The sequence below is a fragment of the Melanotaenia boesemani genome, chromosome 3 (genome assembly GCF_017639745.1).
Source record: "Melanotaenia boesemani isolate fMelBoe1 chromosome 3, fMelBoe1.pri, whole genome shotgun sequence".
In the NCBI taxonomy this organism is placed as follows: Eukaryota; Metazoa; Chordata; class Actinopteri; order Atheriniformes; family Melanotaeniidae; genus Melanotaenia; species Melanotaenia boesemani.
Window position 1 is genome coordinate 22,210,779 of NC_055684.1, and position 24,903 is coordinate 22,235,681.

Here is a 24,903-nt window from a genome sequence, read left to right on the forward strand (position 1 = left end):
CCTGACGCAGACACAAACTCATTCAAAATCTAGCATTGAAACAGCTCCATGCTTAACAGCAGCCATGACCAACCTTCAAACTCCTTTCACATCAAGTTCTGCCAGTCAAAGACTATCTTTCAGACAGCACAGCAAACATCTTGTCCTTTAACCTGTCTACTTGGCCTTGTTTTTACTTCATTTATTTTCTCATGGCAGCTAAAGGCTCCAGCCTTGTGTTTTGCCCTACAATTGACTGTCCACACAGACAAATCTTCCCACTTAATGAGAGAATGTCACTTGTTGGTCAGCACCATTAGCTCCAGGTTTTGTCTTTAAAACTACCTGAGAGCTCATACTTGCTCTACACTGAATGCAGTGTTACAGTGACAAGTGGAAGAAAAACTAAATTGCGTACCACATTCAATAAAATAATGACTGTATTTTTCACTATAAAAACTATAGAAGGGAGCATGATGATCTCAAGAAGACGTGATCTCAAGAGGAATTAAGGCTGAAGGCCAAAAATAAAAGTATTGCCCAGGGCAGTGGTAGGGCTTTTTGAAACTTGGACACAATGTCCAAGATGAAAAGAATTATAAAACAACATTTAAACTCTTAAACTGAAGCACTTTGAACTGTAACTGAAATTACTTCAATGTGGTGCAACCTGACAAATGTCCTCTTTAAATTGAAAGTAGACAGGCAGACATTATGCAAACCAGTCCTTTAAATAAAGCATTGTTCATACCTCAAATATGACTTTTAGTGGTGTTAAGTAAAGTGTTACTCCTACAGGTAAAATGACGAAAATGCAATCCATAAGAGTTTCAAGTAAATGACATTATCTCTTTGGAATAGACATCATCAAATCCTCAAAAGCAAGAAGGTCTTTAGATGTTGCAGCCAAGCACAGTACTTTCAGCCATTGACTTATGTGCAGGAAAATTGAAACCCACACTTGTTAGATCAGTAACATGACACATTACAGTATTTCTTCAGTTAGAAAATCATCAAAGTTTTGATAAAAATATATATTTTACAGCATTGACCTTCAAGAATGCTATTTTAATTATTTCCACTGTTTCAAGGAAACAGCATATTATGATAAAACTTCTTCATTTCTTAGTTAACTTAAGGTTGCAACATTACTTGATTAGGGTTAGACAGTGATGAATAAAAATAAAATATATTCTTTTTACAACATGACTAACACCATTGTGGATGCCATTTTTATTCTTCACATGTAATAGCTCTCGTGGACATTAGAGGTTGCTATTCTTTTAACATAATTACAGGCTTGCGATGCCACATGGGCATGTTTAGGGGAGGAGGTCAACATAGAATTTAGCCACATGATGCAGCCATGTTGCTAACTGTGTTATCTTGACTTTTGTGAACATCAAGCTGAAGTAATCACTTGCATAATTTTGAAATAAAATACATCCGCATACAACGTTGTTATAGGTGTTGTCTTTCTGAAAACTCAAATACTGCACAGTGCCTCTTGAAATGGCTGGTGTCCAAGTGGTGGACATTTTTCTGATGCCAACTAAAGAGAAAAACTTTTCCTGTAAAAAGCTGAACATGTTACCAGCCAGTAAAACTGCCCTTCTTTCATGGGTGACAGAAATGTCAGTCGTAGAATTAATTTGTAGTTTTGGCAAACACTGCCAGTACCTCCACTGAATCAGTTGGAAGAAAAGACCAGCTGAAAAAAAACTGGCAAAAGTTTCTTCTTTGGGTAAGTAAGACAGTATTGCCTTGTTTTTCATCTTAACTTTGTAATATGGGCTTTATGCTATTACTTCAGCACAATTTCAAGCTAAATAAGAAGCTGCACAAAGTCATCTAACAAAATAACATAAAAATGTGCAGTAAGGATAAAGTCAGTCTACAAGAGTCCTGAGTGTAAATCCTGAATATACTAAGCAACATGACTATGATAAATAATTTCTTTATTTAGCTTTGGTCACCAACCAATCTTAACCTGTTTGAGGCCAAAAAGTAGGGGGGAAAGAAGAAATTCTGCTGGATTACCCTGCATCTTTTTCAGGTTTTTGGGTTATGGTGTTCTCACTCAATATTTAACAGATTCCAGGGATTTTTGTCACTATTAATATCTTCAACCAGAAAGATGAAAAGTATGTATCATGTTAAAAAAATACAAGTTTTTTTCTTTTTCTTTTTTTTTTTTAATTTGCAGCTTAAACAGATAAATAAATGACATTAGAACTTATTTCAATGTTATTATAATAAAGACTGCCCAAATCAAAGACTTCCAAGTCCAAATTACCAGTATATTCTTCATTGTAGAATAATAATTTAACTAAGGATACAGCTGCTTGCTGCAAAGTATCCCTGTGCACTTCAAAACACTTTTGTCAGAACTTATAAATTAGAAAGTTAATATGAGAAAAATCAGCAAATTAAGCGGGGCATATTAATCACAAAAAGTGAGCCATCCAAAAGTTCATCTTCCTTTCCGTCTGGTTAGGGTTAGTTCTTAACTGAGCTTGAAGCAAAAAAACAGAAAGCAGGCACAGACGCTGCTTCTCCAAAGTGTCAAAGTGTCGACTCTCCAGGAAACTGTCCATATTGAAACGCATCTCACCGGAGTCATGAGGCTTTTATCTTCACAATGTGATGAGGACAGACATAGGAGACATTTTTCTTCTTTTCACCTGGATCTCAAATTTTCTAGCCTTTCAAAGAAAAAAGCACTGCTCTGATGACCATTCATCGACCCGTCCAAATGGAACCATTGTTCGAGGGGGAAACTCAGAAGTGACTGAGGCTCCTGTGGCTGCTACATTATGAGGAAGATGATAGCTGTATTGTAAAAGGTCTTTCAGACTTCCCTGCCAGTTCGACCATGTTCTAACTGAAGGCTACCCATTAGTGCGGACACACATGACCAGCGGATCTATAAATAAAGTCAAACATTAGATGAACATCCTATCAGCCTCTGCAAACACAAACCAGTGTCAGTAACATTTTCAGTTTACTGACACACAATAAATTCTACAAGCAGAATTACAAACAATGTGTTTTATCTTCCTCTTCACTGAGGAAAGACAGACCTTCCCTAATCAAACACCTTTCATGTAAGATTAAATATGGGATAAAACCTTGTAGGTTTGGGGTAATTAGACATTGTTGGTGAAGTCGGTTTGAAGTAAGTGAAGATTTGATTATTAGGGCTGTCAGTAAATGTTCTCAACATATTGCAGTTGTTAAAAAACAAAACAAAATCTGACAGAAAGTCCGCAGCCCAACATAGATGCTCAAACAGCAGTTTAAAAAAAGGCTTCTTTTCAGAAACACATCTTTCATGGTTTGTGTTTATGTTGTGAGGTGTGGACACAGAGGGAGCAGGAATGGCCATTCACACCATGAAAAAACAGCTGAAGCAACAGCTATTACTAGGAAAAGATGATTGTAAATTGTGTATTATGGTGGAGCTTACAAATTAAAAGCAGCGATTGTAGCGATATTGTTAGGATCACTTTTGGAGCAATTTGATGAGTGAATAAAATAATCAAAATACAGGGTTCTCTCCTGAGTTTCACTGAAAGATGGACAACTCAGCTCACAGTGTTCTCTCATTTAGTGCATAATCTTTGTAAGAATAGACAAACATTAAGTTGCAGACTGCAGCAGGTACAGGATAAGAGGCTATTCAATAAGAAAATTAAAGGCAACAAATCCAAGGCATTGCTAGGCAGGAACTTCCAGTCCAAAACAAGTCGAAGACATCTCCAGGCAGAACAGACTCAGTATGAATGAAACACAGAACAACACATGGAACTTCTGCAAGAATTTAGTACAAGGCTCAAGAAGGAAACAAAGAAAACCAGGTTGTATTAATAATGATGAGAGCAATGACTAACAGGAAATATGTGGAAATCAATAACAGACACCAGAAGGTGCACAGTGTAACACGGACAGGAAAGAAAACTAAACAGAATTTATAAAAGATGACGTAAAAGTAAAATATTAAAAACAGCAATTGTATAAAAATGCAAAGTAAAACAGACACTAGTACTAACAAAGTAGCAGAATGATGCATTTTTTTCTAAACACAAACTGAAAAAAACAAATTCAAGACCTGAATCCTAGCACCCTAACACTAAGACACACACACATATTCATACATATACACACAAACACAAACCTTTTGGCAATGAAAATTTAGGTTTGGTTTGCAAACAGGGAAAAAATGGTAGAATTTAAAGATAAATATGTGTCCATGCTATTTAAAGTGGCTCAATTATGCTCATTTCAGGCAAAGTTATTTTAATATCTGAATCCACAGGAATAGAAATCAATCCAGCATTTTTCACAAACCCTTTTATTTATTTTATATCAATCCTCTCTGTAGGCCCTCAGATCAGCCTTTGACGAGAAACAAACAGAATGAAACTCCTCCACCCTGAGCCCCGCCTTCCCCTGATGCGCACTGCCTCTGATTAGTCAACTGGAATAGTTGTCGCGAGCATGCACGGTTTTCATCATAGAAATACTAGGAGAATGTGTAAAGAAAATGAAGTTATATAGATACTCAGTAAACAATGATAAAACATACATCCGTACATGTTCAAGCTCGAATTAGACCCGAAAACAAGGGTGAACAACTCAGCAACCTGCAGCAACTCAGAAACCTGCAGCAACGAACGCAGCATGTGCTTTACACTGAGCAGTGAAGGTGGGTGTGCCTGGAGAAGATGACCAATCATTGACTTCACAATTGCCTTAATATGACTACTGAAATTCAGGTCTAAGTCCATGACTACTTACAGATTTCTGGCTCTGTAGGTTTTTTTTTTTTACTTAGCTCTTTGAGGTTGAGTGCTTACTTTAAATCTTTCTTTCTTGGCTTCAAAAACTATCATTTCAGTTTTGTCTTCATTTAACTGAAAAAACTTTAGGTATATCTAATCTTTAATATAATCAATGCACTTTATCAGTATTTGGATCAGACTATAGTCTCCTGGTGAGATAGTTATGTAGATTTGTCTGTCATCAGCATAATAATGGGGACATATTTTGTCGTTTTTCATAATTTGAGCAAGTGGGAACATGTAGATGTTGAACAGCAGTGGCCCCAAGATGAAGTCTTGAGGAACTTCACAGGTTATTTTTGTTTGCTCAGATTAAAAGTTACCTATAGACAAAGTAGTCCCTGTCTCTTAAACAGAACTCAGACCAGTTAACTGCAGAGCCAGTTTTCAGCTGGTCTAGTAAGATATAATGATTAACCATGTCAAATCTAGTAGTACTAGGACTGAAATGTTGCCACTATCTGTGTCCAAGCAAATGTCATTGAAGACCTTAACTTGAGCAGTGTGCTATGGTGTGACGACTGGTACACATCAAAACAATTATATAGTGTCAGGAAGTTATGTAACCGTTGGAAAAAAACAGCTCTTCTTTTAAATTTTGCTAAGAAAAGGGAGGTTTGACAAATACGTATCTGGCCTGTATGCTGGTCCTGTTTATTAACCTGTTATCTAGCTAGTTTGATGTACAATAAAATAGGATACAAAAAAGAAAATAAAACTCAATATATTGCATTACTTTTATGTCTTGTATGGTTATACAATGGGATATTCCTGGATAAAATGGAAAACAATCGGAAAAAAATCAGTCTCTATATTTACTGTGTACTCTTGTTCTCTTTCTTTCTGTTCTAAAATTAAAAAAAAAAAAAAGAAATCAGGGTCAATATTGTTTCATTCTCAGTAGTTTTTATCCTTGTGTTTAAAAAAGGGGTAAAACAACTTGTTCCTGCTTTATAATGCACTTACTTTCTTACATTGTTACTAGTGCTAATACATATTGTGAGGGGAGAACAGGACAGTATGAAAAAAACCCCTTTTAAGACAAAAGAAAAGTGGAAGGATGGGACAAACTGTCAACCTAAAGTCACCAGGTCATATTGATTCATTACATGTGTTTTTTGTTTTTTTTTGTTAGGTTTTTTTTTGTGTGTGTGTGTCTTTTGTACAACAGTGAAAAGTTGTTGAGTCCCATGAGAGGTGACCTGGTTCTGTGGTGTGCTTTCCCTTTAACCTTGCTGTAAGCCATTCTCACCTGTCAGATCAGTGCTGAGATGTGTGTTTACGTGTGGGTGCATCTGTGTTTCTGTTTGCACAGGTTCATATGTTAGAGTGTGCTGGTATGAATGTCTTTTTGTGTGTGTGTCATAGGGCTTGTGTATGCATGTGCGATTTGTAGTACTTTCATACAAAAAAGCCTTTTTTTTCCTCAACCCCTTTCAACAGCCCAAAGCCATTCAAATAAATATCTGGATTTTTCCCTTTTTCTATCTTACACACATACACAAACACACAGCAAGAGTTTTAGAGTAAAACTATATTTATAGTAACTGCATGACTAACTGAAAGTGTTTTGTGAAATGTTGATCTTACATTTACTTCTTCCTAGGTGTGCATGGCATGTGTGACCCTGTACTCTATATTTGCATCAGCATGTCCATGTTAATATGTTATTTACTCAGTATGCAATCAAGCACAGAAAATGTAATGTTCTTTATATCTTCCGCAGCTTATGGCTCACGTGCTTTTTTTATTTGGAAAAAATGAATAACCTCCCATCTCTTTATTAATTTGCCTGTACTCCCCGGTTCTGCTGGTCCCAGTCCATGATCACAACAGAAAGTAATATTTACATTGACGGGAACGTGATTGCCAAACTTCAAGACATTACTTATGTTAAAGATTTGACAGTAAGTAAGGAATCAAGCCATTCCCCACATGCTATTCCAGTTAGACTGTTTAAGTCTGTCTTCATGTATAAGTATTTATGAATACTGTAAGTCTTACAGATACATTGGTCTCTAATCTATGATTAGGGAAAATGCCCGAATAACCTTTACAAATCATTTGGACTAAAGGTGATGAGGTGATGTTTGATATTTCCAAGAAGAAAACATAGATTAAGATAATAAAATACTAGTATTGATTATTTAAAAAAAAAAGACAAAACTGTTTTAAAGATTTTTTTTGGCAAAATAACTCAAATTTGACAAAAAAAAATCCTCATAAAATAAAACATGAATGATAGTAGATACTTAACCAACATGAACTTGAGCAAAATTATCAAAAAGAGACATAAAACCAGGTGAGAAACAGACAGCAGGTAAAAGTTCTGCCCCGAAATGGTAAAAAAAAGTAAACTCTGCAATGACTAAAATTGACAAAAAGAAACAAAAAAAAAACAAAGAGATTGCATAAAAAAGTGGCAATCCCAACAAAATGTGATTTGTTGACATTACAACCTGTGTTGATTTTATTTTTTACAGCACTTTCAGCTAAACTATTTATGAAAAGTGCTATATAAAGATTGATTGATATTCAGCTTCTGTGTAAGCCTTTATGGCCCTGATTTACTTAAAGTAGTTTTAGTATTTACCAGATTTACACATAAAAAGTACTGTATAGTTTTAAGCAAACCTGTTTTCTTAACAGGTTTCTTTAAAACACAGTTGGGGTGGCATGACAGTATGCTAATTAGCACTGTCACAACAGGCAAGAATGGCCTCAACTGGACAGAGGTTTCCAACAGTCAAATGTCTTGCATGTTAGGTTAATTAGTGTGTCTACACTGGACATGGGTGTGGGTGTGCAAGGTTGTACAGTATGTCTCCTTTAATTTCTGTATTGACCCTGTAATGGACTGGTGGCCAATGTGTCTTTCACCCTGTGACAGCTAAGAAAGGCTTCAGTGGCCTTGAACAGAATAAAGCAAGTATAAAAAATGAATGAATGACTACACATTTCTTTAAAAATGAATAAATGACATTTTTTTCTGTTTCAAAATGACAGCAAGTAGGGTTTTGTTTTACAGTGTTCTCATGAAAGCTTGTTAGCTTAATGTATTCAGATCATTTTCTTGAATGTGTCATGCATTTGTATTTTTTATTTATTTATTTTTTTTTAGATAATTTTTATCATTATTTTTGCTCAAAGTCTTGAACTAAATGTGTTTTTTTTCCAACTTGAGTTTTTAGTATCTCTGCCATTGAAAACACCAGAGGAAAAAAAACAAAACAAATGCCTGCGTTTAAAAGGTTGACAAAACACTTCAAGTCTTTGGACACCAGTACACCCTACAGCTTTTTGTGGTCATTTGTCAAAAGCAATTGTGGAGGAACATCAAACAGCAAAAATACTTCTAAGTTTATTCAAATGAATCACATGAGAATTAATCAAGTGTTTATCTTTTAAATCTAGCAAGTCACATAAGTAAATTAACATAAGGGTGAAAATATGTGCATGCACACTAACATACATGGACAGATTGTTCAGATGTTTTCTTTCCATACAACCAGTGTGTTGACGCACATTGTCTGAGATCCACAGCGTATTTGAAGGAATAGAACAGACTTTCATTGTCAGTCTGACACTGTAAGCTGGCTCATCTTGTCATTTGGTGATTAGGCCTTAGACTAGACTTAGACTAGCTGCTTGAGAAGCAGAGACCTATAACTCTGTACCCAGGGAACACAACCCTGCATCCTCTTCCCTTGCCTCATTTTGCCAGTTGAACACAAGTCTCCCGCACGTCTTTCTTTTCAGGCTTGGCCAAGAGAGTGTTTAGAAAACAGTGTGTAGTGTTCTGTTATCCCTGCACACCGCCTTGCGGGTCTGAAGATGCGTAATTTTCTCACAACAAGGGTTCCCATGATAGCTCTCTGCTTTGAGTAGCTATTAATGCCCTTTCTTGCTCAGTGGTTTGTCAAATGCATTAATCTGAGGCTTGGCAATGGAAAGAGAAATATGAGGGGAAAGAAGAAAACTTGGAGAAGAGAAAATATAAAGCAGACAAAAAAGAAAGAAAGAAAAAACAAACAAGCAAACTTAGAAGTCCATATTCCTTTATGTTTAGGGCTGACTATCCTGATGAGCCAATAAAAATAGGACCTGAGTAATTGACTACCACCACTTCAGTGCCTTGATTGCAAACCGACCTCTTGTCAGCTAACAAAATACACTTTAAAAAATATATTCTCTGGTTGTACCACTCTAGTTACTTTCCATTTAATAAAATTATCTGTGTTTGAAAAAGGACTGAATTTAAGTGAATTTCCTTTATACTTTGTCTCTGGGCTGCTGTGCTTCAGCTGCAACTGCATGGAGTATAAAAGGCTTTAAACAAAGTTTGAATTATAGACACTTCTTTTGACTTTGACTTCTTTAAGCACTCCCAATATATTGATCACTATGTGAGCAATAAATCATACAAAATTTATTAGGGGCAACACGGCCAATGCACTGACAAGTTAAAAGTGGCGCTGCATTTTAAATGAGACATTGAGTACCTCTGGCTATCTTCCCAAAAATATTCTTCAAAAAAGACCTAATCTAACCAAGTCCTAACCACCTTGTGACTTTAAAACACAGCAAAATATCTAGATAAATATTTGGTATGCATACAAACACAATGCATTTTGCTGAACTTTTGTTAAACTACATGTGTGCTTTAACTGATTGAAATGTCAGTTTATGTGTAAATAACCTCATGTTTATCTAATTAATAGATTCATGAAATTCCTCTCCTATTAAAACTGTTTACAAGATCAAAGAAAATGTTCCAGGTTACTGAGAATTTTGCAGTGAGAGGCGGCTGCCCATGGGAAGTGTCGAGTGAAGGTGATAAACATGCAACACAAGAGCTCAACATCACTGTGGGTAATTACGAAGGACTTCAGGGGCTCTTTGTCTGTGGGAAATGACTCATGTACATTCACAGTAAAGCAGTATCAGGATTCATTAGATCCCACAGCTAAACAGAAAATAAATAAAATAATAGTTATCTGGAAGTGCAACAGTTTTGCTGTCTGCAGATTTTTTATAATTACTTAAGTTAAACCAGACATGCATAAACAAGACAGTAATGAATTATCATAGTGATACACAAGTTATTTGAGAAAACATGATAAACAAGGTAACCCCTTTACTTTTCACTAGTTATGTTACCACTGTGCATGGACATGTTTGATGTATGATCAAAGATCAATTATACAAGCAACACGTGATAGTACTTTTTTGTCAGCTTGCTGTTGAGCATTTAGTGCTTGGTTTTAGTTTGCGATCATCTTCCAGCTCAGGCTCATGAGTGGAGCCTTGCTACTAACACTCCTGCATAGCAATGACAAATTCACTGATGCGGTCTTGCTGATTTTCTTTACACTATTTTAGCACCCACTCTCCACATTGTTCTGTTGTTTCTGGAAACATGAACCTAAATATATTTAAGACTTTAGGCACCAGAGTTTTAAAAGTTGTCAAGGCATACTGTATATGAGAAAAAATGTTGAATATGAACCAGTAAACCAGTAAACCAGTATGGTTGCAGTAAAAATATTTAACTAATTTTATACTGTGGCATCACAGGTTGGAAGCTATGTTAAATTTCACAACTTCACTATGAAGTACTATATATATATATATATATATATATATATATATATATATGCAAAACACCGGATAAGTATAAAAAGAAAATGCAGGAAAAGTGCGGGTATGGCTCATCTTTTCAATCTCGTCTCTCCACATCTCACCATCATAACAGAGAAATGATGGATGTATGAGGTTTGTCCTGAAAGTACTACATCAACAGTGAAAAAGCATTTAGATATGTTGCACATTTTCTCTGAAATCAAGTTTGGCGATTATGGCGCTTAGAGGGTTAATATACATTTCTTTTTCAGCATGTGTGCAACTTTTTGTTGTTTTTGTTTTTCCCAAACTATAGCAGAGATTTCATCCATCCATCCATCCATCCAACCATCCATGCATCCATCCATCCATTTTCTATACCCTGCTGTCAGGCAGGAGGCAGGGTACAACGTGAACTGGTTGCCAGTCCATCACAGGACTAAACAACTACTCAAGCTCACCCCTAGGGAGAATTTATGTTTGATTTTATAACAGATGTTTTTATTATCTCGAGTGAAAAAAAAAATGAATACTTTTAGCTTATGTCAGCATTTGGCAATATTTTATTGTAAGGTTGCAAGGTGATCTACTAAAAAAAAATCATGCATTATTGATTTTATTTTTTATTATAGATTCTAGTCTTTATTAACACAAAGTGAAGTTAAAGGAGGAAAGAAAAATATGAAACCAGACACAGACAGGTTTGGCAGCTACTGTGCCAACATTGCTAGCAGAAAAAAACATAAGCCACTTCATCCCACCACCTCTTCTGATCTTACCATAACCGAAACCCCTTTAATCTTCACCTACCACATCACCCCCAACTTTACCTGAGCTTCACAATTCCCAGGAGACATTAAACTCCCTGGTCCTGCTTGATTTAGGCAGGTTGAGTGTCAGTGTTCACTACAAGCCCATGGTGAATCATGAATAATGGATCTGCCACTGGCCTGGGTCTCCCTGGGACTCCCAGCTGCCCCCTTCCTTCACTCCTGCTGTGACTGGAATAGTGAATTTCCCATTAACAACCAATGATTCATAAAGGTACTCACTGCCAGGGCACAAGAAACAGGAAATGTGCATGAAAGGCTGTTAAGAGGGAGAGCGATAACAGAGCTTTCTTACTGGATCTTACAAACATATTTGAATTTCAATCAAGGAAATGGTTCAAAATATTGGCATTAAAGCTGTTGGATATTTGGGTTTGTTGAAAGAAGCAAGAAAAAAAGGAAAATGTCCTCTTTCATGATAAACATCCTTACAACAAAAAATGACCAAGATAAGAGCCAATAGTTGGTTTGCCAATTCACAAGGAAAGTTTCGGAAGCTTTTTGATGTAAAATTCTTATGATGTCCTAAAGGTAATAATAAAAAAAAGCAGTTGTACCAACAATTTAAAGCTTCACTGTTATTCACTAATAATGTTCTTGCCCACCTTGACTTGATGTAGTTTGTTTACATAATATTTTTATGCATTTAAGTTTTCTAAACAAATTATAAAAATCCTGTTAGTGTATTTTTAGTTGAATCATATATGTTAATATCCTCCTGACTACCAGAAAAAAATTGTTTAATCAATATGTTTTTTTTATTCCCCCGACTGTTTGAAGGGTAATGAGAAAACTCTGACAATGAAACTCGTTCTTCTTAATTGAAAAATACAGAACAAAATTCAGGAAATAGCTACAAATGTCCACTACAGAAGACAATTCTCAAACTCTTAAATGTTGTGGTAAAATGCTGTTATATCCATTTAGAAAATGGTTTAATGTGTTCTTAAGAGATATCATAAATAAATATTACAATAATACTTCAGGACTACATTTGCACAAAAAGAAATTATGCACTTACTTTTCCTCTTCTTATGAAATGTGATTGTGGTAATGAATGCCATTTTCCTTGAAGAAAAACAGGATGTTCCCAAAGCCCCACCCCTATAAATGTGGTACCATTCAAAAGCCCTGGATGTCCTTTTTAGAGAACAAAATGAGTGGGTTTAATAGCATGCAGGGGGATGGAGATATTCAGGTTTACAAATGTCCTCCACAGAGGACAAATTTATACTACTGGTAGTCGGGAGGTTAAGACTGCTAAAAGAAAATAAGGAACTAATCTTGTCCTATTGTCTTGCTCACATAGGATTTTTCTCCTAATCTTCTGTCTTTCCTTAATTTCAGATTCAATCTTGGAAATACCACAGAAGTTCCTTCTTGAAACAGCATCTATTTTAAAAGCAAACAGCAACTTTCCAAACAGCTCTTGCTTTACTTTAGCCTGCTGGTGTACAAACTGCTGCACTTAGCAAGAAACAGAAAATTTGTATCATTTACAGTAATGGTGCCCTGAAGTTTCTTTTACGCTGTTACTGACTGTCTGTGTTACTATGAGTAAAGGCACCAGAAAAGTGTTATATGTGACTGAAAGTGTCTGGAGGGAGAAAAAGTGTGTACAAGCAGATGCAATTCTCTATCAATAGTGGCTGAAAAGTAGTGGGTGTCAAATTATGTGTCGGTGGATTATTTACACATTTGCAGTAATGAAACATAAATTCATACATAATTAGAATTTAGGAAATATGGTTAATTTATTCCTGAAATGTTGAAAATCTGCCTTGTATACCATCTACTGTATAAAAGACCCAAAACAATTTTTTTTGTTTGATTTTTAAATATCACAACAGATTATTCTCAGAATCAACATGGACAAACTTTTCAGGGGTGTTTTTAAATGCAGACTGAAGCAGTCTTCTGGTCGTCCGCAGCAGCTATTCTAGCCTGCTATACAAGGTGACATTTACTGTTCTCTCCTCTTTGTCATTTCTTAGCCAATTGCCCTTCTCTCCTTTTCATCAGTCCTCCTTCCTTACTTTCTGCCACATCCACCTCTTAGATGTTGAAAAATGACCAGAATGTACCAGAGGATGGCTTCTCCATCACACTGCTGCTGATAACTTCCTCTTCCCCATAGCTGCAAAACTAAAGGAACAGAAAATTACTGTATTTCCTAATAACTACCTTAACTTACCCAAATTTCCCTGAGGACTCTCCAAAGGGATTAATAAAGTATTTCTATTCTATTCTATTCTAACTGATTTGAATTTAACCACCTGTTGCAGCAAGCGGAGTGCAGATAGAGGTTGTTTCAGTTGGCTATGTATAATCACTTGATTGTGTACCTGAGCTGTAGCCCACAGCTAATGCTGTTAGGATAAGTTTAGACATGCAGGCCAGAAGAGCTGACTAAATATGTTCACAAAAATCATATATCTCATTTAACAGACACACACAGGCACCAGATACAGAGCAGCAAGTGTTTAGAATGAAGCATTTAGGTTCTGTATCCTCAAAATACGACTTATTATGGCTTCCTGTAAAGCATCAGCCCTTAAGAGCTACAGAAGAGTTGTATGACATATGACTCATATGAGTATTTCTACATCAGAGCAGACATGATTTGTCATTATTTTCTTTAACAAGCTACACAGTCATGAAAAGGAAGGAAGGGGGGACTATCAACACATTTCATAAACATATGGGCATCAAAACATTTCCGATACATGCACACAAATTAAGTACAAACAAATGCACTAGTTAGAGAATTTTTTTCCCTAGACTTAATGTGAAGCAAGGTAATCCCCTATAAGTTGGCAGTTAGTAGGGCAAAAATTCATACAGCTGGAAAAAACTGCATTGTCACAAATAATACTGGAATGGAAGAGTGTGGAGGGTAATTGGCACAAATGATTCTCCTCAACTACAGATTTGAACCTTGAATATCGTCAATGGAGAAAATACACTTTTTTTAAGTTCACATGAGAAGTTGGTCCTTATATGCTGAACTCAAAATTCAGTTGATTCAAGAGGAAGCCATTTCTAAATTCAACACAATGTCTTTTGAGACAAAGATATTCCTAGCTGTTATTACCTTATAAGTACAATGCACAGAAGTTGAACATCCTCAACATAAGCTATAACTACTTTCACACGGAACAAACATGCAAACATAACAGAGAAGAAATCAGTAGCCAAGTTGTTCTCAATATGAATCTGTTTTCCAATATGGCAGTTACAGCTTGAAAACAGCGTTCTTTTTGGAAAGCTGTTTGTTTTGTCCAGTTATGATCTGAAATGCAATGAGTCTGGGACAAGATTCAGCAAATATGTCAGCTAATTCTTAAATCACACTTGGCAAATGATATAAGCTTTTATTTATTTTTTTTTAAGAAAGAAGGATTAAAAATTTCAGCACCAGCTCTACTGTTTACTTACAGTATCATTCCTTAGCTGGTGTTAAATGATGGGATGAAACACACAGCAGTTATGAATTGGAAAGTGTGAGATGATTTTTTTTTTTTTTTTTTTTTTTAATTCGGAGGCTAAATGAAAGCTTTTCCCACTGATCGACTTTGTGAATTTTCAAAGATTGACAAAAAGCAAAACAAACTGTGATGTGACAATGTCAGCCACTCAGTCACTGCCAAACATTGGATGTGGAGGCAGATGAAAGAATAGCTGAAAGACAAACTTGTTTAAGATGCTGAGTATAGATTAAAATGAAAAACAAACATTTTACAGGACAAATAGACTGAGGGAGCCACGTGGAACCTCACCTTTGTTTTGTTTTTTTGTTTTTTTCTGCCTCAGAATCCTAATTGGCTGCATCTGCAAACAATCTGAGAAAGTGGGACAAAATGAACTACAACCTGCCATGTGAAATGAAGGCCACATATTTTTTATTTTAATGGCAAATGTCCTTATCAATACAAGCTAAAGCAGCTCTGAGCATAATTGTTCTGTTTATCAGTTATATTAGAAGCCTTCTAAAGGCATCAAGCTATGGCAGTAAATAAACCTATACTGTGGAGTTACAGTGAAATGCCCCATCTCACTTGATAGATCTCTAATAAACAGTGCATCCTTCACTAAAAAGAATTATGCAATCTATTTCATAGTCTTACCGAGTGCAACATCTCCACCAAAGCAATTACCAGTAGAGCTGATACACACCACTGCCAAGCCATCATTTATAACTCTAGTTGTTTAAAGTGAGTTCCACTGTTTTATTTATTAATTTTTCTTTTTTGTTGTTGTGTCCACCCCCTCCCCCCTTCCCCCACTCCATAAAAAAAATGTTTATGAGGTCATTTTTATTATTGCAAACAGATGAAATATTTGCTTTCTATTCTATGTCCTACTGGCTAACAAAAGAAAATCATGCCTAATTTAAAAGAAATGAGAATATAATGACATAAACTATTATGTCTATCGAAATATCTATAAAAAATACACTACCAGTCAAAAGATTAGACACACTTACAGATTAGATTAAACAGAAAGTGTTTGCCAACTTTTGACTGGTACTGTGTGTCCACCAGTGACTTGTGTACGCTCCAACATACCTGATTCAAATCAAATTGATCCAACTACTAACAGAAAAGCTAGAAAACCGTTCTTGTTCGGTGTAACCATGTTCCAGAGCCACCACCCATCTGAAGTTTCCAGAAGAAGTCATCAACCAGAAAAATTTAAAGAATTTGGAGACATTTGAGTCTGTGAGGGACAGGAGGAAGCTGAACAAGCTGTTCACTGTCATGAACAAACCCACCCTATGACTAAAACCCCTATAGCTCTATGACTCACTACAGAGAAAGAGGAGTTTATTCACCAGCAGGCTCATTCAGTTCTGCTGTCAAAAAAAAAACGCTTTAGGAAATCATTCCTACCATTCATCATAACCATGTACAACAGCACACCTCTGTCAAAACAGGTAAACACACAGTTATAGGTCATATCTGGATATACCCTGAATTTAAATATGTAAATCCTTTTTTTTTTTCCAGAATTTTTGACTACCTTCTATTCATACTTTGCTCTCCAATACATTATAATACATAGTATACATATTCACTGTTATTACTGTTTTATAATATTATCAAGTATTAGTTGTTTTGATATCTATCTATCTATCTATCTATCTATCTATCTATCTATCTATCTATCTATCTATCTATCTATCTATCTATCTATCTATCTATCTATCTATCTATCTAGTGCAGCTAAATTCTAGATTAATTCAATTCAAAGACCACATTACTATCTTTTAAACTGAAATGAAATGTAGGGAGAATATACCATTTCCTATTTTCTTAGGGCTTTTACAACATTCTGTAGTCTAATGAATCTCAAATTTCTCAAATATGGCACACATTGAAGTAGGTGGAGCATCCATTCTGAACCTTCACCTGCAAAAGATATCTTAACACTGATTTCCCATCTTGTTAGCTTGCTAATCACCAGACCCAGCACCGCTTAGAATCCACAGCTAAGAGTGACCGACCAGAGAAAAGCTGGATGCAAACTAAACAACTATGATAAAATATGCAAGTACATTTACTGTTAACTTCTGTTGTCCTTGCATGGCAATGGTGTTTTATTTTCCTTTTTTTCTGATAGAGCATATTAACTATTCATCTCCAGCCTGCAGAGACAAAACGATCAGTTTTTGTGTCTTTTTGCACCAAGAACTAGAAATTTTTATTCATCCATGTCGACTAATGGGATTATGTTTTAAAGAAAATTGTAAACTAGCACAAAGAATGTGTTTCTTTTAAAAAAATAGAAGTGTACCACTGTATGTAGTTCTGTAGAGCTTAGAGTTGGCTGAGGTGATGTGCTTGTTAGGGCCAAAAATGAGGATTCTGTCTTTCCTATGGTCTGCAGTTTTTCCCAATCAGTATCATCTTACATGGAACTAAAGCTAAGGTGGAAAGAAAGAAAGAAAGAAAGAAAGAAAGAAAGAAAGAAAGAAAGAAAGAAAGAAAGAAAAGGAAATACAGCTTGAGTAAGTCTGAAATAGAAAAAGACATTTGGTAGGGAATAACAACACCTCTTGTAAGACTAGGCTTTCAATTCAAAAGAACTAGCATCCTCCAAAATTAATTTTCTAAATTAGAAGCTAATTAGCTTCTAGTAATTTAAACTTGGATGCAAACACTCCATGTGAACCAACACTGCAAGGACTGCTTTAGGGAAGAACTTTCTCTGTAAAAGTGATGGTGGATTTCCTTGAATTTATCTTTGACTAAACAAAACTAACGGGTGGTTTGGGGCTGTACAACTTGCAGCTGGCTGACGAAGCTGGTTTACTGATAAGTGTTGGGATTCAAGCTGTGTGAAAGTGTGACGCTTGAAGCTTTCATATTGTTCATTTGAAGCAGTCTCTACCTACCATGTCATAATACATACAATAAATCAACATTTTGGTTTTTTATAGTGAGTAATGTAAACAATTTAAACTAACAGCTAGCTTACCTGCTACCATTAGCTGGTATTTTCCTTGTGATTAAATTATTTTATTGTTGTTGTTCAAATATATAGTATATGAGATTCTGATCGCAAGTTTAAGTGATCTTCTTCTACATTCTAGGCTTGTAAAACAAAACCTAATGTCAATGAGGATAACAACAGCTTACAATTGTCATAAGTAGCATGATAAAACTTAAAAAGAAGTGAAAAATAAATCATTTAGATTAGAGTTTAAATAGGTTCATGACTTTCTTAAGACTGTAAGATATTGGAGACTGAGAACAGTTTATCCATTAAACAAGCTAAACTTCAAAAAGCTGCATAATTTTGTTATATGTCAGCATAGAAGAGTATTATTTTAATTTTATTGTGTAAAAATAGGAAAAGCTACATCTATGATTACAATAAATGAATTGGCTATTGGTAGTTTATAACTGACTTCTGCCAAGGCCTCTCTTTCAATTGCAATAAAGAAAATACTGCAGAAGATGGACCAATTGTGACTTCGAGAGTAATTGTTGGAGCAAATTAAAAGGGTTACAGACAATATAGCTTAGAAACTCAGAAAACAGTGATTGAACAGTGAGGACATGATCAGGTAAAGAGAACCATGGCACCGATTAATATCATTTGCCGGTTAATCCAGGTTTCCCTGGTTTTCCAATCATAGCTGATGCTTGCAGCCAAAGCTGCCGTGAACTGGGATGGCTTCCCAATCCCCATAGCTCAGAAGTATTGTTGTCTCTCGGGTATTATCTTACAAAGCCCATTATGCTGCAGAAAGAAAAAGGAGAGACAGGCCCAGAACTGTAGTAACACTAGTGTGCACACTGACATGCATACACAACAGACCCTGCCACATGCATGCGCAGTAGTTTAATCTTGGTGAAGATGTGTATTATCAGTACAAATCCCTGCGTGCCCATGGATTACTGATACGTGTGCGTGCAGCTGTGCACCATTAAAAACAGATGTGACATTTTCATATCATAAATTGTCTGTGACAGATAATGTAAGTACAGCATATTCAGCAATGAGTAAATAATACATAAAAACGCCCAAACACTTCCACCACATAAACCACTGAGGCTTATAATTCTTGTGGGTATTCAGTGAATTAAGCTGGTACAGTCATAATCACTGGTGCTGTACAGACACAGGCCTGCAGCATGGAAGCCCAGTCTTCCAAAATATTGAACACTGACAATAAAAACAAAATCACAAAATAGCAGGCTGCACTTCTGTTCAGCTTTTTTTTCATTTAAGTACTATTGTCACAGGCAAAACTGAATGAAGATTGATTCTGTCGCGTATTTAATTCCCAGTTAAACACAATCTATTTTAAGAGGATATTTAATAGTAGGATGCATTTGCTTTTACCAGTTTAACACATAAACCTTTTAAACAAGCAGCTGTTTTCAAATCAATCTAATAAATAGAGCTATAGGTATTTGTGCTTTTTGCCGCTACACTTCAGCTCATAAAAGGAACTGACCAAGATATGTTTGGAGATGTGTTTGTAGACTCGCTTGAATGGAGTTTCTGAGATTTAAAGTTTTTTGTGTGGCTGCAGATCTGTCAAAGAACATAAACTTTATATTACTATGCAGTACACAATCAAATATTAATTATATTCTTAAGATTTTCTTCCTTTATGGTTTACTCCAATTAAGTTAATTCAACCACTGCTCCTTTTCTTGATGAAAAAACATACAAAAAATGTAGTCCTACAGTCTCAGATTGTAGATTTTGCACTATTAGGTTTTGTAAAGGGTGAGCATGTGAGAAAACATGACATTTCTCCTGTGTATGACCACAACAATCCCAGATTTGGCCTGTCAGCAGGACCTCTGTTGCATGCCATTACCTGTTTTTCTTTTTTCTTTTCTTTTTTCTTTTCTTTCCTTTTCTTTTCTTGTTTTTCTTTTCTTCCTTTTTTCACATTAGCCAATTATCTTAACAGCCAAAAGCAAAATGGCCAAATAAAAATTTCTATGTAATTAATTTCAGTTGGAACTGAGGAGTGCTGCTGGGTTAAAACACAAACTTTAATGTCACTTTGATGTTTCATTGGGCTTCATGTTGTCAGAGACTGTAAACAGAACACATATGATTTCCAAAAGCCTCCTCATATCATATGTGTAAGATTTTGTGGCTCAGCCAGCAGTTCAAATCATTTTGTTCTTGTGCAAAACACCTCACCCAGCATCACCCTGTCTCCAGTGTCAGCTTCACTGGTGTATATTCAGTCATTTTCTATACCACTTATTCCAATTCAAAGTTGTGGGGAAGTTGGAGACTATCCCAGCAATTAGAAACCAGGGTACACCCTGGACAGGTTGCCCGTCCATCACAGGGAGACAAACAACCACTCACACTCACTCCTGTGGAGAATTTGAAGTGGCCAATTAACCTGACATTCCTGTTTTTGGACAGTGGGAGGAAGCCAGAGTACCCGGAGAGAACCCACGCATACACAGGGGGCGTTCTGGTGTATGAATGTATAGGAATGTTCAGCTGCTAGTCAACAGAACATTTTGTACATTAGTTAAATTTTATCAGTGAGAATAAATAGCAGTTTATACATTTAGATTTCAAAATGCACCATTAACACAAACTGACTATGGCTATCCATAAAGGTTTAGACCTGTAAAGGAATTTAATGTGGATATTTTTATAAAAATTTCTTCAAGGCTTGCCTTATCAGGAACTGCTGTATGTTTTCAAAGATTATTTCTGGTAAATTAGTTGGACATTGACACTGTAAGGTGTGAAAAGATGGAAAGAGAAGAAAAGTGTGTTGTGGTTGAATAGAAGGCAAAGTTATGGCCCATGCTCCTCCACCAGGCCTGAAATTGGACAGCAGAATGAACCTTAATATGTCATCACTATAGCTCAACATGGCACCTCAGTGGTCATTAAGCAGATAAATGATGATCTGAACCCAGGAGCTGCTAAGGACCTTGGAAATGTTGCTGGTTGTTAAGAGACCAAGCGAGAAACCAAAAGAACCAGGATAAACAAGATGAAATACTCCTCCATCTATTTATTAATTTTCCAAAACAGGTTATTGCTCAGAGCATCCCAGGATGCATTAGAATGGAAGATGAAAACAAAAGGATGCATATATTTATGCCTAAAGGTACACTTAACAGGGTCTTTCACCTAAATGTCTTTGGATTGCAGGAAAAAAAGCAGATTACTAGTTTAAAACCCACACACTCACAGGTGAAACATACAAATTCTATACAAAAACAACAAGACAGGGGTGACACAGTTGATTTAATCTTGTTGTAAAACTGCAACATAACCACCGAGTCATAGAAACAGACAGGGAGAAAAAGATGGTGACATATAGCCCTGATTTTTATAGTAATTTTAATAAATTAAACATTGACAGCACAATTATTTAAACACTCCAAAAGTTTTATGTAAATTTGTTATTTTCTGCTTTCAGAGAGTCATTAGGATTATCTCAAAGTTCTATGACTTCCTAGCAATACTACTTTTTATTTTTGGCAGGGGGTTATTATTCTCAACTCTAACATTAAGAGCTGCTGTGGAGATTATTCTTCTTTTGTAAAGGGGGAAACAGTCATAACTCATCTTTATCAGCTACTTAACTATCATGTTGAGCAGGGGGATTTGAGTCCAGTGCAGACGGCTCAACAGATGGATTCTTGATCATCAACTGCGATGCAGGGTGATTACTCAAGCTGACTGTCCCCAGCACACAATGAGAAGCCTGAAAGGAGTCGTATTGATGGCCATAAAGATGTTCTTGCAAAGCAACTGCTTCATGAGGCCAGTAAATTGCATATCTTGAAGCAATGATAAAAACTGAGTTCAAATTGACAGGTCATTGCATTCTGAAAGTGTAAAATGTTTTCACAAAGAGAGACTTTTTTTTAATGTGTCAGCAAGCGGGCATGTTGGTGTATGCATGTGGCTGTTTTGTTTGTGCATTAGTGTAAACTTTTTTTTCTTACCCAGCAAAAACTAATTCCATTAGAAAGAATGCGCATCTATCCCCGAGAGTGCATTCCCAATGCATAATTCAGCATCCACATAAAAACTTAAAAATGTGTCTTTTTTTGGTGTTTGTGTATGTGCACTTGTGGCTGGTGATAAGAGGAAACAGCATCAAAAATTAATATTTCTAAAACCACACCATGCACTCATAATTAACTGTTCAATTATCTACCACTTCCGATTTAGAAAAAAAATTCACTGCAGATGCAACTTGTAACTTTTGCATCATATTCGGAATTTGGTTTTGATTATTGTCTAACAGAAATGGTTTTCAATGGCTTAGTGTCATTTTGAACACAATTCATAAGGATGTCTTCTTTGTCTTTTTTTTACTGTAGGGTGGCAGGAGTGTCACATTGGAAAATAACTTAGCTCTACATCCAAGGAATTCCTTAAAAGGGCTGTAGAAAGAGTCATGCGGCAACAAATATTTGTATAACAAAAATATCAAGATACATAGGAAATATCCTAAATCTCGAAATATATTTGCACCATACTCTTCAGCCTAGCCTATCAATCAATCAATCAAACTTCACTATAACACTTTTCATGCAGGACTGCAGCACAAATGGCTTCACATCTTAAAAGCATCTTAAAAGCTCCAGTAGTCACCAAAGTCAATCACAAAAACAAATCAAAGCATAAGTGCACCTAAAAATGCTCGTCACCACTGGAAACTACCCAGACCCAGGCAGACCATGCCCACACCACAACCATAAGGCTGCAGTGCAGGGCCCCGTCCACCTGGACAGGGACAGTTACCATGGCAACAACCCCCATAGTCAGAGCAGGAGTAGTTCCCGATGTGGAAGGCTCCCATGAGGAAAACATTGGAGTTAAAAAAAAGAAGCAGAATTATAAATAAAAAAAAAAGCTACATAAATAGGCAGCAGTTAGAGAATAAGTAAATAATTAAATTAGTAAGAAAAAAAATAAATACAAAAATTTAGTAAGTAAATATAAAAATTGATTAATTTAACAGGAATAAAACTTAGTTATAATCTAAAAAGGTAGGTCTTGAGCCTCTTTTTACAAGCATCAACAGTCTCTGAAGCCCTGAGGTCTTCAAGCAGGCCGTTCCACAGGCGTACTAATGATGAAACAAAGCCCTGCCATAGGTTTTGTTCCGAACATTGGGAACAACCAAAAGGCCGGTACCACAGGACCTCAACGTCCATGTAGATACAAACGTGACCTTCCTTAACTTTCTGAAGAGGTCTGCCTTCTAGATAACTGCAATGGAGGACTTGCTAGCGAGTTGGTGAATGGTGATTTATTTGAGGTTGTCAAATATCTAAAGTGACATCAAATCAACAACAATTTGTTTGTGCATTTGTAATTTTAGCTGTTTGCCAAAAAATATTCAAGTGAGTATTTTATCATGAATATGGACATTTGGTGCAGAAAAACAACTTAAATTTGATTGTATTTGTATTCAAACTGTGGGAAGGGTTTGAAACATGCTGCTCATTAATATCTATAAAGTCTTGTTTTCAGACAGCCAATCATGGACAACCGATTCATAAGCCGTTTCTTTCAGAGATGGTAAAAACTAAGGCTGGGCGATATGGCCTAAAAATAAAATCTCCGATTTTTTATTACCAAATCCAGTTTCGGATTTTAATCGATTTTTTTTTCTTTTCATTTACAAAACATAAATAAACTTATTAAAAACATTTATTTGTTTATATAGATGAATGCCAGCAAAAATAAAGCATATAATGTCATAGCTTTTCCACCATATAAACGACTTCATATCTTACATAGAAATATGCGACACAATGCATCCGTGATCTCTTTCCATCTGGCTTCTTATCATACAGGATCCACTGCAGAAATAATTCCACTGATGAAGGTCGTCTCTTAACTAGAGTTTGTGGGTTAAGTTGACTTCTGCATCTCATAGAGAGCACCATTTCTCACTGCATTTATACGCACAGCTAAATCCCAGGCATGAGTGAAGGGTCACTTCACTGAAAATCTGTCAGACAAACACTGTTCTGGTGTGGAGGGAGGGCTAAATCTGCTGCTAACTAACTATGGAAAAAAATTCCAATTTTCATAAAAATAAATCTCCAGAAATGAAAAATTCGATTTATCGTTTTTATCAATTAATCGTCCCGCCCTGGTAAAAACAGAATAAATTCATCAGCAAAAAAAAGCAGAAAGATTACAAATGGCCAACCTAGCAAGCCTAACTCTATTGCCTTATAAAGGAAAAGAACATTTGAAGATGAGTTTGAAACAATGAATGTCTTGCACAGCCACAGAAGCAGCAGTAGAGGACAATCACAGGATCCTTTCAGTGGAGACAATGGTTCCAGATGGGAAATGAAGATATATCATATATCAACATCCACATATTTGGTCCTAAACTATTATATTTAGTTTGAAATATTTTTCTTATTCATTTCTAATTATTATTATTTTTGTATATCTTTAAAAAAATATTTATATATTGCAACTATCATCAACTTGGAAATGTACATACACTTGACTTATGTGTATGGGGGGGAGGGGGGATCTATTAAAAGAAACTATAACATAGACTAAACTAATCAGTACAGTGTTAAACAGTAACCTATGAGGGGAAAAAGAATTTAACAATCAAAACTCTCCAAATAAAGCTAAATAAATAAACACATAAATAAATAAATATAAGAAATAATTGAAAATCTAAACCCCTTCTATACTTTCCTCAGATCAAATTAGAATAGTCCAAGTGGGCCTCAGCCCATGGAGATCCGCAGCAGTTGGGAGTATTTTCCATAGCAAGAATTCCCACACAGCAACTTCCCAGGAAATGGTAACTTAAAAGGAAAGTATGCTAGCTTAAAGTAATCCAGATTAACAAGGTGACTAAATAAGTTCACTGAGTGTGTGCACCCAGTCAGTCAACTACCATGCTAAACCTTAATAAAAATGTGAGATATTAAAAATTATGAGGTGTGTATTGATTTAAAGTGTTTTTACATTTAACTCTGAAACTAAAAAAAAAAAAAAAAAAAAAAAAAAAGTCGCCTGACCTTTGTTTAGTCTGTAGCTGCTCATGTTGCCATCACACTCAGAAAACTGATAATATGCATGCATTTTATTTGCGTGCAAGCTCCATTTTTTATACT